At 44.1% G+C, this 18152-nt stretch overlaps 1 pseudogene; it reads right to left on the reverse strand.

The window, feature by feature from the left end:
- Positions 1 to 18152, reverse strand: part of LOC149470550 (uncharacterized) — a 263673-nt pseudogene that overhangs the window by 65283 nt on the left and 180238 nt on the right.

Here is an 18152-nt window from a genome sequence, read left to right on the forward strand (position 1 = left end):
ACGATCATAAGATGACTTGAACTTCCGGAGGTCATTTTTCATTCTGACCAGCTTGTCTTCCTCCTTCCCGATCCTGGCCACATGGGCGGCCACATGACCTCGATAATCCGCATACGATTCCCCTCCTTTAGGGCCTTTTCCCAGGTCCTCAATAGCTGGCATGTCAGGACCGGTACTAGGAGCCCCAGGGGTCCCTCCTCCTGGATCATGGCCAGGCTCGGCCATCCTCTCCTGCGTAGTGCCAGAAATTTAGTCCCTGGCTCAGACTGAGGCCTAGCAGGACCTCACACAGCATACACCACACACTGTCTGTGCAGCACCACGCCCACTTCCTCCTAACGACACTCAGCTGTAGGATAGCTGGAGGAATCCTAGAAGGGTGTTATTTGCTAGGCTGCTCCCCAACCCTTAGTGTGCACCAGATTGTATATAAAATTCATGTCTGCCCGTGTGTGTGGTCAGCCAGCTGGATTGGAGTGGAGTCTCCCTCCAGTGGTGGCCAGAGGTAGTGCGGGCTGTGATAGTATATCACGGCCAGTCTTATATATGTATATATATTTCGATTAAGTCCCCCTTATTCCCTCTTACCCCAAGTCATGGCTGCACGTGCGCACCTTGGTTAGCTAGTTGCTGTGGGCATGTGCGTCTGGGTTGGATCCGTGACACCATAAAATCAGATTTCTTCATACATGTAGTACAACGTGTATTCTGCTCCGTGTCTTTGGTAGAAGCATAGCTGAATCCGTGGATATTGATTGGTTTGTGTGAAGTTATGGCGTCTACAAACTATGGGATATAGAATGGAATTTATGCAGCTTTTACGTCGCTGTTACTTTCTGACTGCCGATCACATTTCTTGAGGCAGTAAAATGCCCGGACCTTACAAACATCCCCAAATGTCCCCTTTATGGGAAGGATACATCCCAAGGTATGTGCTGAGAGGCATGTTGTGTCCATGGAACATTTACAGTTTTTGCCATAAGTTATTGGAAAATGAAAAACAAAATGTAATTTAATGAGCTTTTTCTGGCACACGCCTTGGGAATATGTGGAATTACACCCCAAAACACATTCCGCTACTTCTCCCCAGTATGAGGACACCCCAAGTGAGCGACTTTCTGGCAGCCTTGCCACATACAGGTCCCAAAATCCAATGAACACCATAAGGAGGCTTAGGCAACCATGTAGTGTAGACTTTGACAGGCTGCAGGCAGCGGGGCTGGACGCTGTACCTGTGCCTACCAGGTGTATTATAATGCCAGCATTGCACCCACAGGGGCCGGACCCCCCATGTACAAGGGACCTAAGAGATACCATCAGCTTGTGTCCCATTCCACCAGACCCCTAGAACTGGAAGAGGACATTTTTGGGGGGGTGTGTTGTAGAAGAACCCAGACCACGGTATTGTGCTGTGAAAATATCATCCAACTTTATTCATCATATATATGTGACACTTTAACAACAGAAGGAAAGAGATAGATTGTTTACATTTCAAGGATCTATTTATACCATTTATATCATCTATGCTAAGAAACTGATTAACAGATGACACACCCCTCATTAATACCAGCCCCGCCCACTTATGTAACCCTCTAAACATCCAAATCCCTGTAACTTCCCAGAAGACACTTTCATCTTTTATCCATAACAAGCTGATTGGGTACAAGAGAACCCGGAGCCCCTCCTGCTCATTCCCACACAAGTCCATGTCACCATCTACAAGGTGAGAGGACCTGAAGGAGAACAAGACCATGACCACCAGGACCATCGCCTGACTGAAGCCATGCTCACATTTCTTTCTAATGCTGCTTCTATGGTCTACTCAGATACAGATTTGGCAGATGTACATTCGTGTCTTCAAGGAGCTGATCAAACATGATCTGTGCTTGACTATCTTTTCTGGGGTCCAGAGGTGACATTAGGGGTCTGATAGACCTCTTGTGTTTCTTTACAGAGGATCTGTGACCAGCAATATGTTATCACATGCGAGGCTATTAACCCCCTATATGGCAATAATAAAGTTCAGAGAAAGAAAAGTGTAAAGTAACACACTGTAAATGAAAAAACACACAAAACACATTTTAAAGCCCCCAGTTCCCGTATACATGAGCAATTGCAAGGGTTGGGTGCGGTTATGTAGGAAAACATCAATCACACTACACATTGTACATATCTCTGCACACACCAGAGGGAGAGGAATAACTCTAGGGCCATCATTCATGGTTCACTATATAAACTGATGACCTGTAAAGGCTTTTAAAGCGTCACCTATGGACAATTTCTGGTACTGAAGTTTGTCACCATTTCACAAATACGCACAATTTTTAAAGTTTGGCATGTTTGGTATCTATATACTTGATGCCAACCCAATATTTTACATTTCACCAAACAAATTGGGTCATATATTGTGTTTTTTGTGTATTAAAATTATCTTTAGTGGGATTTTGTTACAGAAAATATACATTTGACAAATAGCTGTGCTAATATCCTGTGACATAGAAAATGGGAACTACCACCATTATATTCTCCAGGGTCCCTGCTTCAGAAAATAAAATGTTTGTGGGTTTAATCTTCTATTCTAAAATGTGAATTTAATCATGTGCATAAACAAGCAAAATCAACTCAGCAAAACACACAACAGTAACAATGTATAAAATTATCATCAAATCTATAGTAGCAACTAATGGCCTAAAAAGCAAAGCCACCATATTACTCAACCAAGTTCCAACTAAACCCATCCAAGAAAATGGATCCCACTTCCCCCCACCCAGGTGACTGTTGGAACTCCTTTACCTTGTGTAGATATCTCCTTCTGAGATCCTCATGATCTAATATAAATATACAACACTCTCTGACACCAGTTTGTAGACTCTGCTTGAGCTTCCGAGAGATAGTCAGCCACCATGCAGCTCTGTGACACCACCTTAGGTGATGGAGCCACTTCTGCTGTCAGCTCGGCTATACCATCAATGGTGTCATTGGTTATCTGATCCATGACTCCAGTACACCGGTTCATCTTACTCATCTTAGATTACTTAGATTCCCCATCCCGTCTATGAAGGGCTCACTGCATAAAACATCTCCACTCCAGAGAAAATGTTTCTTCTCACTGGAAGGCCAGGGGAGTATTGGGAGAAATTGAGGATTTCCCTTACAGATATGGGGGAGGGGCAACATCACCTAAAGTACAGCTATGGGTGGAATTGAAGGAAAGACATTTTAGGGTGCTCCTTCCACACAAGAAGCAATATCATCTGGAAGGACTAGGAATCCATTGGACCAATGGGGATTAAACATTCTGCAATACATTGAGACACCATGAAATGTTACTGGCCTCTGATTGGCTGTCCTATTGTTGGTGAAATAAGTGAGACTCCCCTTTTCGGTGTCAATAATGGAAAGAGACCATGTGAAATGTTTCCCCCAAATCCAAAAAGGTGACCCCCTTGGGTAGGTACCCATCCTACTATTCCTGATATGAGTTTGTAGTCACTGCTACTACAGGAAACATGCGGGCGATCATTTACACCTTTTACAGCAGGACAGTAAATATCAGAACACAATTCAAACATCAGACCAACAGCAGGAAGTCTGCTAACTGAATGTGTAATGCAATCTGTCATTAGCATTCCCAGAGTTCCCTCTGCAACATAGTTGTATCAGCTGTTGGTCCTGTCTGTAGATCTGTTATTTTCCCACCTTCTGTAACAGGGTGACAACCCTGATCATTCTGCAGGAACATTACACAGCAGCGTTGTCACCCTGTACAGGGAAGTCTTAGATAGATTATAAGTAAGACACACAACAAGTAAAGCCCAACTTCAGCTAACGCTTCTACAGCAGTTACAGCAACAGGTTCTCTATAAGGTCCAACCCCCCATATGAATGACAACTGACAGTTGTGAGCACCCCCAGCAGTGTTATAGGATTTGCCCCAACCCCTCCAACTGCCATTTTTCCAAAAAGACTTAGTCTTCTACAGGAAGTAGACAAAAAATATCTACTGGGAGGGACAACAAAAAATAATACAATAGGAGACTCAGAAAAGCAAAACCTTCTCTGCTAATGACAGATTTCATTATTAATGTCATTAGTGATGTTGCCCATAGTTACACTTTGGTGCCAACGTTGTAATATTTCCAGGGAGAAGAAGTTTTCTTTACAAAATTTTCACCAAAAAGAGATGTGTGCACTCAGAGTGATTATTGTGAACCCCAATCAGAGGAATGTCAGTCCCCCGGAAGAAGTGGTAGGAATATGACCGCACACTCAGCACTTTGTAAGTTCAGATCTCTGGCAGTTGTATTGTGTGATTAGTCTATGGAGAGGAGTAATAGCTGGAAAGAGAAAACATGGAACAAGGATTTCTGATCTTCACCTGATGGAATCCCATTTGGCAGAACCACATGGAACACAAGTGGCCTGCTGGGCTTACGTTTCTGCTGAATACATCCCCTAAATCAGCAGTAACTCAGTATTGGAAGGCCTGCATCAGCTTGGGATGTTGTTTTCTCACTGAACAGAGACTTCTTTCTAGCTGGTGTCACAGCCGAAGACCTGCCTGAAAGGTTGTCACCCATGAGATGATATCCTACAACCTCACAAACACCCCCTTTCCTCTCTATGATCACAATCTCATCACCTTCACAGTCTCCTCATCTTCAAACACTTATCCCTCCAATCACCAATTACCCGCAGAAACCTTCACAACTTGAACCCTTCTCCTTTCCACTCTGCAACTGACCAACTCTATGACAGAATCTCTCCCCTGTCCTGCCCTGACCTGGCCACTGCTGTCTACAACAGTTCGCTTTCATCCACATTAGACTCACTTGCTCCTCTAACATGAAGCATCAGGCCCCGATCATTACAACCTTGGCAGACTGACAACACTAGAGATCTTAAACGACATAGTCGTGTGCTGGAGCGAATGTGGCGTAAAACCAAATCTCACCAAGCATTCACCCGATATAAATCTGCTTTCTTCACATACAATTCCTCCCTCCATGCTGCCAAACAAGCCTACTTTGTCACTCTCATCAATAGCTTGTCATCCAGTCCTCGTCGTCTCTTCTCTACTTTTAACTCTCTACTTTCTCCACCTCCACCCAGTACCTCACTCACTGCTCACGAGATTGCAAACCATTTCAAAAATAAGATTGATGCAATTCGTAGGGACAACTCCACTGCACAGACATCCATCCCACTTAGCATACCTTATACTAAACCTCCCTCAACACTTTCCTCTTTTGACCTTGCTACTACCGAAGAGGTCACTAAGGTTCTCTCAGAAGCCCGTCTCACTACCTGCCCCCTGGATCCTGTCCCCTCACAACTACTACAGTCACCCTCTTCTTCCATCCTATGCTCCCTCACTCACATCTTCAATTTTTCCCTCTCTACTGGTGCCTTCCCCTCCCCTCTAAAGCATGCGCACATAACTCCCATACTTAAAAAGCCCTCCCTGAACCCCACCAACCTGAACAACTTAAGACCCATCTCCCTGCTGCCATTTACCTCCAAACTATTAGAACTCTTAGTCTACAATCACCTGAGCTCCCACCTCACCGACAACAACCTTCTTGTCCCTTTACAGTCTGGCTTTCCCTCACTACACTCCACTGACACTGCCCTACTAAAACTCACTAATGATCTACGAACTGCTAAAACCAATGGCCACTACTCCGTACTCATCCCAACCAATAGCCACTACTCCATACTCCTCCCAACCAATGGCCACTACTCCGTACTCCTCCCAACCAATGGCCACTACTCCGAACTCATCCCAACCAATGGCCACTACTCTGTACTCGTCCCAACCAATGGCCACTACTCCGTACTCGTCCCAACCAATGGCCACTACTCCGTACTCATCCCAACCAATGGCCACTACTCCGTACTCATCCCAACCAATGGCCACTACTCCGTACTCATCCCAACCAATGGCCACTACTCCGTACTCATCCCAACCAATGGCCACTACTCCGTACTCATCCCAACCAATGGCCACTACTCCGTACTCATCCCAACCAATGGCCACTACTCAGTACTCATCCCAACCAATGGCCACTACTCCGTACTCATCCCAACCAATGGCCACTACTCCGTACTCATCCCAACCAATGGTCACTACTCCGTACTCATCCCAACCAATGGCCACTACTCAGTACTCTTACTACTTGACCTCTCTGCAGCTTTTGATACAGTTGACCATCCCCTCCTCCTCCTCAAAAAACTGAACTCTTTTGGCCTCCAAGACTCTGCTCTCTCCTGGTTCTCCTCCTACCTATCGCAGCGCTCGATCAGCATTGCCTATAACTCTGCCTCCTCCTCTTCACTCCCTCTTTCTGTAGGGGTCCCTCAAGGTTCTGTCCTTGGACCCCTTCTCTTCTCCATCTACACCTCCTCCCTTTGTCACTTGATAAGCTCCCATGGCTTTAAGTACCACCTCTATGCTAATGACACACAAATCTATCTTTTTACCCCTCACCTCATCCCTTCAGTCTCCTCCTCACCTCGCCCCTTCAGTCTCCTCTCGCATTACTAACCTACTAAGCGACATATCAGCATGGATGTCACTCCACTTCCTCAAACTCAATCTTTCCAAAACTGAGCTCTTAGTATTCCCTCCAGCCTGTGCCCTCTTCCCTGACTTCTCCATCAAGATGAATAACACAATCATCAGTCCCTCCCCTCATGCCAGGGTACTAGGTGTAATCCTAGACTCCCATCTGTCCTTTCAGTCCCAAATCCAATCACTGTCCAAATCTTGTAGACTTCACCTCCGCAACATCTCCAAGATATGGCCGTTCCTAACCTCGGAAACCACTAAGCAACTTATTCACTCCCTTGTTATATATTGCCTTGACTATTGTAATTCCCTCATTATTGGCCAACCACATTGCAGGCTATCCCCTCTTCAGTCTATCATGAATGCTGCTGCCAGGCTCATCCACCTTACTAACCATTCTGTATCAGCCACCCCTCTCTGCCGATCCCTCCACTGGCCTTCACTCAGTGTCCTCCACCCCTCTCTGCCAATCCCTTCACTGGCCTCCATTCAGTGTCCTCCACACCCCCCTGCCAATCCCTCCACTGACCTCCATTCATTGTCCCCTACCCCCCTCTGCCAATCCCTGCACTGGCTTCCCATTGCCCAAAGGATAAAATTCTAAACATTAACAATAACATAAAAAGTCATTTATAACTCCACCCCAAATTACATCACCAATATTGTCTCCAAATATCACCCAAACCGTACTCTCCGCTCCTTGCACAACCTCCTGCTCTCTAGCTCCCTTGTCTCCTTCTCCCATGCTCATCTCCAGGACTTCTCCAGAGCTTCCCCCATCCTCTGGAATGCTCTACACCAATTTATCAGACTATGGCATACTCTGCTCACTTTTAGGCAATCTCTGAAATCCTCTCTCTTCAGGGAAGCATATCCTGCCCTCAGCTAATAATGGAATCTTCTACTCTTCCAACCAGTCCATCCCCCACAGTTACTACCTTTTGTACCACTAGCCCCTCCCTCCTAGATTGTAAGATCTGAGCAGCAGGGTACTCCTATCCCTCTTGTATTGAACTGTATTGTCTCCTGTTATATTGTAAAGCGCTGAGCAAACTGTTGGCGCTATATAAATCCTGTATTATAATAATAATGAGAGATGAAATGTGGAAAGAAGGCATTGATAATGGGAAAGGAGATGGAACATGTAATGGGAGGAATGGACAAGGTGGACTTAGCTGAAGACCTCAAGACTGGCTGATCATGTATCAATAGTCAGAAGAACCTGGAATGGACTCTCCCACTGAGGCTTTAGAGACTTGGTAAGATAATAGACCCCATCCTAGACTCTGGTACTGAGGCAGTGTTGGTCATGTATTACCTCAGGATCCAGAAATGAAGAAAATGCTTGGAAACACAACTCAGTTGGTGTATCATGAAAATGCATTGCATGTTCATTCAAAGCTCCATAAAAAAGATAAAGATGAGAATCATGAGGGAAGTTGATCAGTTATTGATGCTTATCTTAAAAAAATTGTCAAAAGATAAAATATTCAAATCCCTTCTAGTTGTGTATTGATGGACATAAGCACTAAACTCAGTTCATCCGATGATTACATTCCAGTTTGCTCAGATTTTAGTTTGTTTCTTTTAAGGTAACATTTTATCTTCCCTTCTTCTCTAGCTTGTGGGATGACGTTGGAGATGTGAAACTAACTTGTGACACCTGAAACTTCTTTAATATCTCTTTTCATCCAGAATTTAATCTATGCTGAGATTTGTGAATCCTCCGGTGATATATTAGACCGGCATTAACTGTAAAAGTTTTGTCACATTGAAACATTAAAATGGCTTCTCTCCAGTGTGAATCCTCTGGTGTGTGATAAGATTTGACTTCTGTGTAAAAGCTTTATCACATTCAGAACACTGATATGGCTTCTCTCCAGTGTGAATCCTCTGGTGTGTGATAAGATTTGACTTCATTGTAAAAGCTTTATCACATTCAGAACACTGATATGGCTTCTCTCCAGTGTGAATCCTCTGGTGTGTGATAAGACTTGACTTCACTGTAAAAGCTTTATCACATTCAGAACACTGATATGGCTTCTCTCCAGTGTGAATCCTCTGGTGTGTGATAAGATCTGACTTCTGTGTAAAAGCTTTATCACATTCAGAACACTGACATGACTTCTCTCCAGTGTGAATCCTCTGGTGTGTGATAAGATCTGACTTCTGTGTAAAAGCTTTATCACATTCAGAACACTGATATGGCTTCTCTCCAGTGTGAATCATCTGGTGTGTGATAAGACTTGACTTCTGTGTAAAAGCTTTATCACATTCAGAACACTGATATGACTTCTCTCCAGTGTGAACAATCTGGTGTGTGATAAAATCTGACTTCTGTGTAAAAGCTTTATCACATTCAGAACACTGATATGGCTTCTCTCCAGTGTGAATCCTCTGGTGTGTGATAAGACTTGACTTCCCTGTAAAAGCTTTAACACATTCAGAACACTGATATGGCTTCTCTCCAGTGTGAATCCTCTGGTGTGTGATAAGATTTGACTTCTGTGTAAAAGCTTTATCACATTCAGAACACTGATATGACTTCTCTCCAGTGTGAACAATCTGGTGTCTGATAAGATATGACTTCCATGTAAAACCTTTATCACATTCAGAACACTGATATGGCTTCTCTCCAGTGTGAACTCTTTGGTGTACTATAAGGTATCTCTTGCTTGTAAATGTTTTGCCACATTCAGAACAATGATATGACTTCTCTCCATTGTGAACCTTCTGGTGTGTGATATATTTTCTCTCCATTGTAAAATCTCCAAACAAGAAGTAGTTTGAAATGACTCCTCTTATGTATACTGGGGTTGGACTTTATTGTAAAGCCATTGTCACTTCCAGAACACTGAAATTCCTTTTCTCCTGTTGTCCTCTGAGGCTGGATCAATGTGGAAGAGGATCTAAACCATGACTTTTAGAACACAGATATGACTTGTATCCCGTGTGAATCCTCCAGTGAGCTGCATTAAAGACTTTCAGTCAATTAAGACACCCATATGTCTTGTTTTCTATGTGACTCAGCTGTATTCATGAAGAACAACATGACCGAAAACTTGGCTCATCAATCCACCTGTACAAAAAAAAAAAAATTAAAATTGTATATAAAGGGCTACATAAAGTTGCTTTCTAATTTTAATGTTCATTACTAAATATATCTTATGAATAGAAAGAATATGTACAGCATTATCTACAGTATTTTTTTTAATCAAATAGATTTTATTAAGAAAGTTTATAAGTGCGCACAGTATTCCCAACATTCAGCCCAGACAATGGAGTCATACATTCTCACGTATAGGCAGTTGTGGCACTGTTACAGATCATACAGAACAATAACTTGCTTTGTCTATGGTGTCACTTTTACCTTTTATAAACAAATGAACAGAGAAAAGAAGAAACAACCTAGAACAATTCAGCTGTACACGGCAAGTAACTCCCCCCAGTACATACATAGATAGCTGACACCGATCAATGAGGCCTGTGTCTACAGGATCATAACCCAAGTATGGGTCTCCAATGTAGTCACCATTCAGTAGGATACAACTGGCCGTTCTCCTTCTATGGGGCTAAAAAAGCTAAAATTTTTAAAACCTATGATGTTAATGTGGAGATCACCTGCTCAACCCACTGGTGTCTGCTGGGAGTTTGAGATGATAGCCAAGATCGGGATATTTTTTATGGTCAAGCAGCCTCACTATTGCTATATGACTTGTAATAGGAGGAGGTGTAAATAATTCCTCCTCTATTGAGATCAAGAGGCACACCCGAGGAATATTGAATACCAACATTACAAAACTGGTCATATTGTTCCACTTTTTGAATAATTTTGGACATCTCCAAAACATGTATCAAATCCCCGACATCACCGCTACAATTGGGGTCATAAGGGGAAATCCCTCCTGTCCTAGCTGAACAATTGGGCTGGAGTCCTGAAAGATCTATGCAAAAGAAATGACTGAGTTTCTGTGAAGAGGACAGAGAGATGAGAGGTATGGAGGTCACAATCACCTCCCACCACTCTCTCTTATTTTCTCTGTTTCCCATTTCTTTCTATAAGTCTTCGGCAAGAGTCAAAAGACTGGAATAAATATATGAGAGATCATGCCTTTCCCACTGGTGTCATCTGAAGCCCATTAACAAGCGTGAGAGTGTCAGGAATGGACTTGCCAATGGTGATGGGACTCACCTGCCTTGTGGGCTGCAGTACCAGGGCTTGCCAGCGGGTGCTCTCAGCAACCAGAGACTCACTCCTGCAATCGGCCATCACCTGAGGCTGATTGCAGGAGGTGTATTTAAGGAATGGCCTGGCCTGTGATCAGTGCCTTGATGTATGTTTCCCATGAGCCCCTGTATCTTGTTATCGGTGCCTGCTTTGATCCTGATCCTGTTGACTGTCTCCTGCACTGACCCCTGGCTCTTTACATGACTACTCTCTGCCTGCTCCTCCTGTACCTACCTGCCTGATAGTTACCGACCCGGCCTGCCTGACTATGCTTGTGTTCCCACACATATTGGGACTAGCTTAAGGTTTGGTTTTGCACTGTGTGTTCTGTGTATTGTGTAACCTTAAATAAATTATATTACTTTTACACCATCCTTGAGCCTGCGTTTCCCTGTGTCAGTCCACACATCTCTGGTCATACCTGGAGCCCTGACAGAGAGTGATGTGAAATCTGTATCTGATGGAAGTAGCAACCGATGGATGGGATCTAATGTGTCTACTAAGTCCCACCTGGTAAGATGTTGAAGTTGGGCAGCTATAATATAAAGTCTAGCATTTGGTATTGCTAGGCCTCCTTGGTCTTCACCATACTGTAGAGTAGTGAGTGTGATTCTAGCTGACGGCTTCTTCTAAATGAGTTCCCCAAACTGGGAGTCTATACTGGAGAACCACTTACGAGGTGTCCACATGGGAGAATTGTGGAGTATATAGAGGAATTGTGGGGTCCATATCTTCTCTTGTTCATAGATTTTATTGGAAAGAGATAATAGTTTTACAAGGAGCTGATAACAATGTGATTGCAGGACTCACCAACAGTAAGTCAGAAGGGGTACAACCCTTAGAGGTAACGTACAGGTTGTAATTTGTACAGTACAAATAATATCTTCATACATTAAAGTGGAGTTCCAGTGAAAATAAAAAAAATAAAAGTCAGCAGCTGCAAAAACTGTAGCTGCTGACTTTTAAAAGATGGGCACTTATTTGTCCCTCGATCTTGTGGTGTCCTCCCCGCAGCCCGTTTCACCGGCCGCCCTGTGTTTCCAGTGCCGGCATCTTCAGTGTGGGCACCCAGCTGTGACAGTTTGCAGCTTCACATCCGGGTGCCCACTGAGCATGTGCGAGTATCTCTGTGCTTTGTGAATGGTCCTGTAGTCTTCTAGGACCTTTCATGTGTCCCAGAAGACTACAGGGAGGGAGGGGGGAGGACAACCTCCGCTTCTGATCACCTAGGTGATTGCAGCAGAAGTGGGAGCGGGTACCTGTCAATTTCGGTTACCCCCCCAAAAGGTGCCAGTGGGGTCCTTAACCACTTGCCTACCAGGGACTTACAGTGGGGATCGAAAGTTTGGGCACCCCAGCTAAAAATTTGTATTAATGTGCATACAGAAGCCAAGGAAAGAAAAATCTCCAAAAGGCATCAAATTACAGATTAGACATTCTTATAATATGTCAACAAAAGTTAGATTTTATTTCCATCATTTACACTTTCAAAATAACAGAAAACAAAAAAATGGCGTCTGCAAAAGTTTGGGCACCCTGCAGAATTTATAGCAGGCACTGCCCCCTTTGCCAAGCTGAGACCTGCCAGTATCATGGATTGTTCTCAATCATCATCTGGGAAGACCAGGTGATGTCAATCTCAAAGGTTTTAAATGCCCAGACTCATCTGACCTTGCCCCAACAATCAGCACCATGGGTTCTTCTAAACAGTTGTCTAGAAAACTGAAACTGAAAATAGTTGACACTCACAAAGTTGGAGAAGGCTATAAGAAGATAGCAAAGCGTTTTCAGATGTCAATATCCTCTGTTTGGAATGTAATTAAGAAATGGCAGTCATCAGGAACAGTGGAAGTTAAAGCAAGATCTGGAAGACCAAGAAAAATATCAGACAGAACAGCTCGCAGGATTGTGAGAAAAACAATTCAAAACCCACATTTGACTGCACGATCCCTCCAGAAAGATCTGGCAGACACTGGCGTTGTGGTCACTATTCCACTATAAAGAGATACTTGTACAAATATGGTCTTCATGGAAGAGTCATCAGAAGAAAACCTCTTCTACATCCTCACCACAAAAATCATCGTTTGAACTTTGCAAATGAACATATAGACAAGTGTAACGGAACCGGAACCCAGACCGCACTGCGTTTTTCTGTTATACCACAGCTTCCCCTGTCCGAACACCATCCACGGACCACACCCTGAAATCCCTCAGGAAAAAGACAACACCCAGCTCTTCTTAAGACAGAAGCCAACAACTTTTATTGTACACAAACAACATGTTTTATACAGAGGGCGGGGAAAGACAACCAGGGACAGGAAACACATCATCAGCCCACCCTATCAGTGGGAAGGGCTACAGTATAGGCAGGAAACACCTCATCACCCCTCCCCATCCAACCAAGACACAGAACAATGGGATGCAACCATGAGGCAAAAGTCATTGACCAACCCCCACACCAATACACAAACAGTACATCCCATAATAGTTGGCTGGACAGGAAGACACAGCACAATGGGGGGGAGCACATGGCAAACAGACAATGGACAGCCATGTGGCCTAGACAAAGGAACACACACTATACACAAGACTCAGACATTCACATACACACCCTGTACCCCTTAACAGGCACAGGGTGCCTTAAACATAATGGGAATTTGGGAGGATGATACAGAGGTCCCCCCACCCCCAAAAGTCACTCCCGTCACAACAAGTCTGATGCATTTTGGAAACAAGTTCTGTGGACCGATGAGGTTAAAATTGAACTTTTTGGCCGGAATGAGCAAAGGTACGGTTGGAGAAGAAGGGGCACAGAATTTAATGAAAAGAACCTCTGTCCAACTGTTAAGCATGGGGTTGGATCAATCATGCTTTGGGGTTGTGTTGCAGCCAGTGGCACAGGGAACATCTCACGAGTAGAAGGAAAAATGGATTCAATAAAATTTCAACAAATTTTGGATGGTAACTTGATGCCATCTGTGAAAAAGCTGAAGTTTAAGAGAGGATGGCTTCTACAAATGGATAATGATCCTAAACACACCTCAAAATCCACAGGGGATTACATCAAGAGGCGTAAACTGAAGGTTTTGCCATGGCCTTCCCAATCTCCTGACCTCAACATAATTGAAAATCTATGGATAGACCTTAAAAGAGCCGTGCGTGACAGACAGCCCAGAAATCTCAAAGAACTGGAAGACTTTTGTAAGGAAGAATGGGCAAAGATACCTCAAACAAGAATTGAAAGACTCTTGGCTGGCTACAAAAAGCGTTTACAAGCTGTGATACTTGCCAAAGGGGGCAGTACAAGATATTAACTCTGCAGGGGGCCCAAACTTTTGCATACGCCATTTTTTTGTTTTCTGTTATTTTGAAAGTGTAAATGATGGAAATAAAATCTAACTTTTGTTGACATATTATAAGAATGTCTAATCTGTAATTTGATGCCTTTTGGAGATTTTTCCATCTTTCCTTGGCTTCTTCATGCACATTAATACACATTGTTAGCTGGGGTGCCCAAACTTTCGATCCCCACTGTATACCCCCTTCCTTACCAGGCCAATTCTCAGCTTTCAACGTTGCCACACTTTAAATGACAATTGCGCGGTCATGCAACATTGTACTCATTTTTATCATTTTTTTGACACAAATAGAGATTTCTTTTGGTGGTCTTTACTCCCCGCTGGGTGTTTTATTTTTTGTGCTATAAACAAAAAAAGAGCAAAAAATTAAAAAAAAAAAAAAGTTTCTTTGTTTCTATTATAACATTTTGCAAACAGGTAATTTTTCTCCTTCACTGATGTGCACTGATAGGCAGCACTGATGAGGCAGCACTGATGAGGCGGCACTGATAGGTGCCAGTGGGGTCCTTAACCACTTGCCTATCAGGCACTTATACCCCCTTCTTTACTAGGCCAATTTTCAGCATTGTCGCACTTTAAATGACAATTGCGCGGTCATGCAACATTGTACTCATTTGAAATTTTTATCATTTTTTTTTACACAAATAGAGCTTTCTTTTGGTGGTATTTACTCCCCGCTGGCTGTTTTATTTTTGCGCTATAAATAAAAAAAAAAGCAAAAAATTTGAAAAAAAAGTTTCTTTGTTTCTATTAAAATATTTTCCAAACAGGTAATTTTTCTCCTTCACTGATTGCGATAGGAGTCCCAGAGTGACTGGTCCAGCCCCATAGTGTTGGTGCCCAAACCGGATGGGAGCTGGCGATTTTGTAATGACTTCCGACAGTTAAATAAAGTTACAAAGTTTGACACCTACCCCATGCCGAGGATAGATGAATTAATCGAGCGTCTGGGAGCAGCTCGGTACATGACGACGCTCGATTTGACCAAAGGATATTGGCAGATACCCCTAGCTGAGTCAGCAAAGGAGAAGACTGCATTTGTAACCCCAGAAGGTTATTCCAGTATAGAAGAATGCCGTTCGGGTTACAGAATGCACCGGCTACCTTTCAGCGCAAAATGGATCAAATTCTTCACCCCCATCAGAAGTATGCTGCAGCTTACCTGGACGATGTGATTGTCCATAGCGCAGATTGGGCCTCACATTTGCCAAAAGTTCAGGCTGTACTAGACTCAATACGGAAAGCTGGGTTTACGGCCAACCCAAAGAAGTGTATGATTGGACAGGAAGAGGCCAGGTACACCATTGGGAGAGGAGTAATAAAACCCCAGATCAACAAAGTTGAAGAGATAGAGTTGGCCACGTCCAAACAACAAGAAGCAGGTACGGGCATCCGATGTTGGCTTAGGAGCAGTGTTGTCCCAGGTTTGGAAGGGGGAGGAGCACCCGGTAATCTACCTGAGCAGAAAGCTTAAGTCTCACAAGGAAAATTACACCACAATTGAGAAGAAGTGCTTATCAGTAAAGTGGGCTCTAGATTCCCTGCGGTACTATCTGCTAGGCAGACATTTTGACCTAGTCACGGATCACGCTCCCTTGAAATGGATGGCTCAAAATAAAGAGACCAATAGAAGGGTAAATAGGTGGGAAATGTGGATGCTTTATCCCGGGTTCATGCCTGCCTGGCTACTGGTGTTACAACCCCAAGGTTGAAACAAGAGGGGGGGTATGTGACAGTAGGCAGGTGAAATCACCTGGTTGCGTCCTGGACGGACGATACATCTGTCCAAGGTTTAGACTATATGGGGATTTGTTCCACTAGGGGGGAAGTGCTGAGTCCTTCAGCACTGAGGTAATGAGCCCAGCTGAAGATAGTGCGCTCATTAAGGCCTTTATAAAACTTCCCAGCCTGCTTAGGGAGTTGCTCCAACCTGGAACCAGATCTGTGCCTGAACTGACTGGGGAGCAACATCCTATCTGTGTGCAGTGAGACAAAAGCCTGTGTGGCTAAGCCTCCAACTAACAGGGGCTAGGTATAGCATCAGGCTATACCTGGTGGGTAGCTAGGGAAGCTATGTTGTACAGTAAGTATCCAAGTTGGCCAGGATTTAATGTTTCTTATTTTTTTTTACGTTTTTCTGTAAATATTGTAAATAAACTGCACCTTTTTGTTTTTTTCACCTCCACTGTTGTGCTGTGCCTGTGTTTTGTGTTGTGCACCCATCCAGGGGGTCACACACACCCACTGCCGAGCGAACCCCATTACAGTGTTCAAACCTGGTCATGTCTGGGAGGGAGGGGGTTGGTGTGTAAGTGGGAGGAACAAAAGTGATTGATCTGAAGATATCTAAAAAGTTCAGGTCTAGATATTTTGTGGGAGTCACATAGGGTTTGGAAGGGTATAAAGGAGTCTGGTGCTGTGAAATTGTAAGTTTGAACTAGACTAGCTCTAGGACAAGCATGAAAAGAAGATGGAGGCATCCATGCCGGATAAAAGCCTGGAATGAGGAGGTATGCCATGAGTGGGTTATGGGGTGACTGTAAGGTGTATCAGAACTCTAGACTGTCCCAGATAGATGGGTAGTGTGACGGAGCGTAGGCAGGACAGAACATACAGAGTAGATGGCAAACGCACAAAGCTTTATTGAGACAAACAGACGGCAGTCACTGAATAGGGGAGTTCGTAGGGAGGGTGAATATGCCAGTCCAAGATGACACGGAAGGACCAACACACTTAAAGTCCAGCACCGAGAGCCAAGGGAGAGTCTCTGTAGCAAATAAAGTCTTCCCCAGCTCTGGGAGAAGGGGGGTCCTAGGCAGCCTTGGTTCTCTGCCAAGCCTGGCCACAAAAGGTCCCGGCCACAGATCTTGGGCTCCTTCCGTCAGCTACCCAGCGATGAATACCTCGGGAGCTCTGCATCAGCTTCTTAAAACTGGTTGGACCCCCCTAGTCACCTAGGCAACCGGGGGGGGGGGCAGAGCTAGGGTGGCTCAAGCTTGCCTTAGGAATTCCTTTCATATTTGCAGGAGGGGGGAGGGGCATGGATGAGAGATGGCAGAGAGAGAGCAGGGACAGAGAAGGGGCTGGGGAGGGCAGCTGTGACAGGTAGTGTTGAGTAATTAAGTTTTGCAGTAAGCGATGGTCTCTGGAGTGTAGCCATAGTAAATTGGCAACTGATAAGGGGTCACAATCTACTGACTCTATAGCGACCCATGGGGGGGGGGGTAACTTTTACTGCGTGATATTTGGGGAGTTGAGCAAGATGTGCAGCTTGGAAATATTTTGCAAAGTTCAGAAGCCCCAGACCACTCTAAGTTTCGGTAAGGTACGGATGGACCTGGGTAGATGCAGTTTATTAGTGCCCCATACATAAGTGGTGCCGCGACACTAATATGCAGAGGAAACAAAAAGGTATATATATGGGTAGGACACAATAAAGGTATAATATTTTGTGCAGAATTGTCATTTTTTACAACCGTGATACAACCCATCCATGAGAGGGGTAGTTTGGACCAGGATGTCATAAGATTGGTAAGGTGTGTTAACATAGGAGGGTAGTTAGCAGAATATAGAATATTGAGGTCTGCCATCAGCTTGGGTCCTAAATCAGTAATATATTGACTGGACCAAGAGAAGGGTGGAGGACGTTGTAGATGTGACACAGTTAAGGAGGGTAGAGAGATATTAAGAGCTGTAGACTTTTTGGGATTCACAACCAGGTCCGAAATCGCTGCAAATTGGTCCAGGCATTGGAGAAGGTTGGGTGCTCAGATCAAAGGAGAAGACATGAAGAGGAGATTGTTATCAGAGAAAAAGCATAACTTATGATGATGACCGCCAAGTTCTAATCCTTTAATATTTGTGTTAGTTCTTATCAGCTGTGCTAAAGGTTCATTCGCTAGAAAAGGAGGGGGGGGGGCAGCCTTGCCTCATTCCCCTTTGTATGGAAAAAAAGTCTGACTTGCAACCCACATATCTCAAGTAAGCCCTTGGG

This window comes from Staurois parvus, unplaced genomic scaffold, assembly GCF_062004578.1.
Source record: "Staurois parvus isolate SC_StPar_1 unplaced genomic scaffold, SC_StPar_1.0 ptg000039l, whole genome shotgun sequence".
Lineage (NCBI taxonomy): Eukaryota > Metazoa > Chordata > Amphibia > Anura > Ranidae > Staurois > Staurois parvus.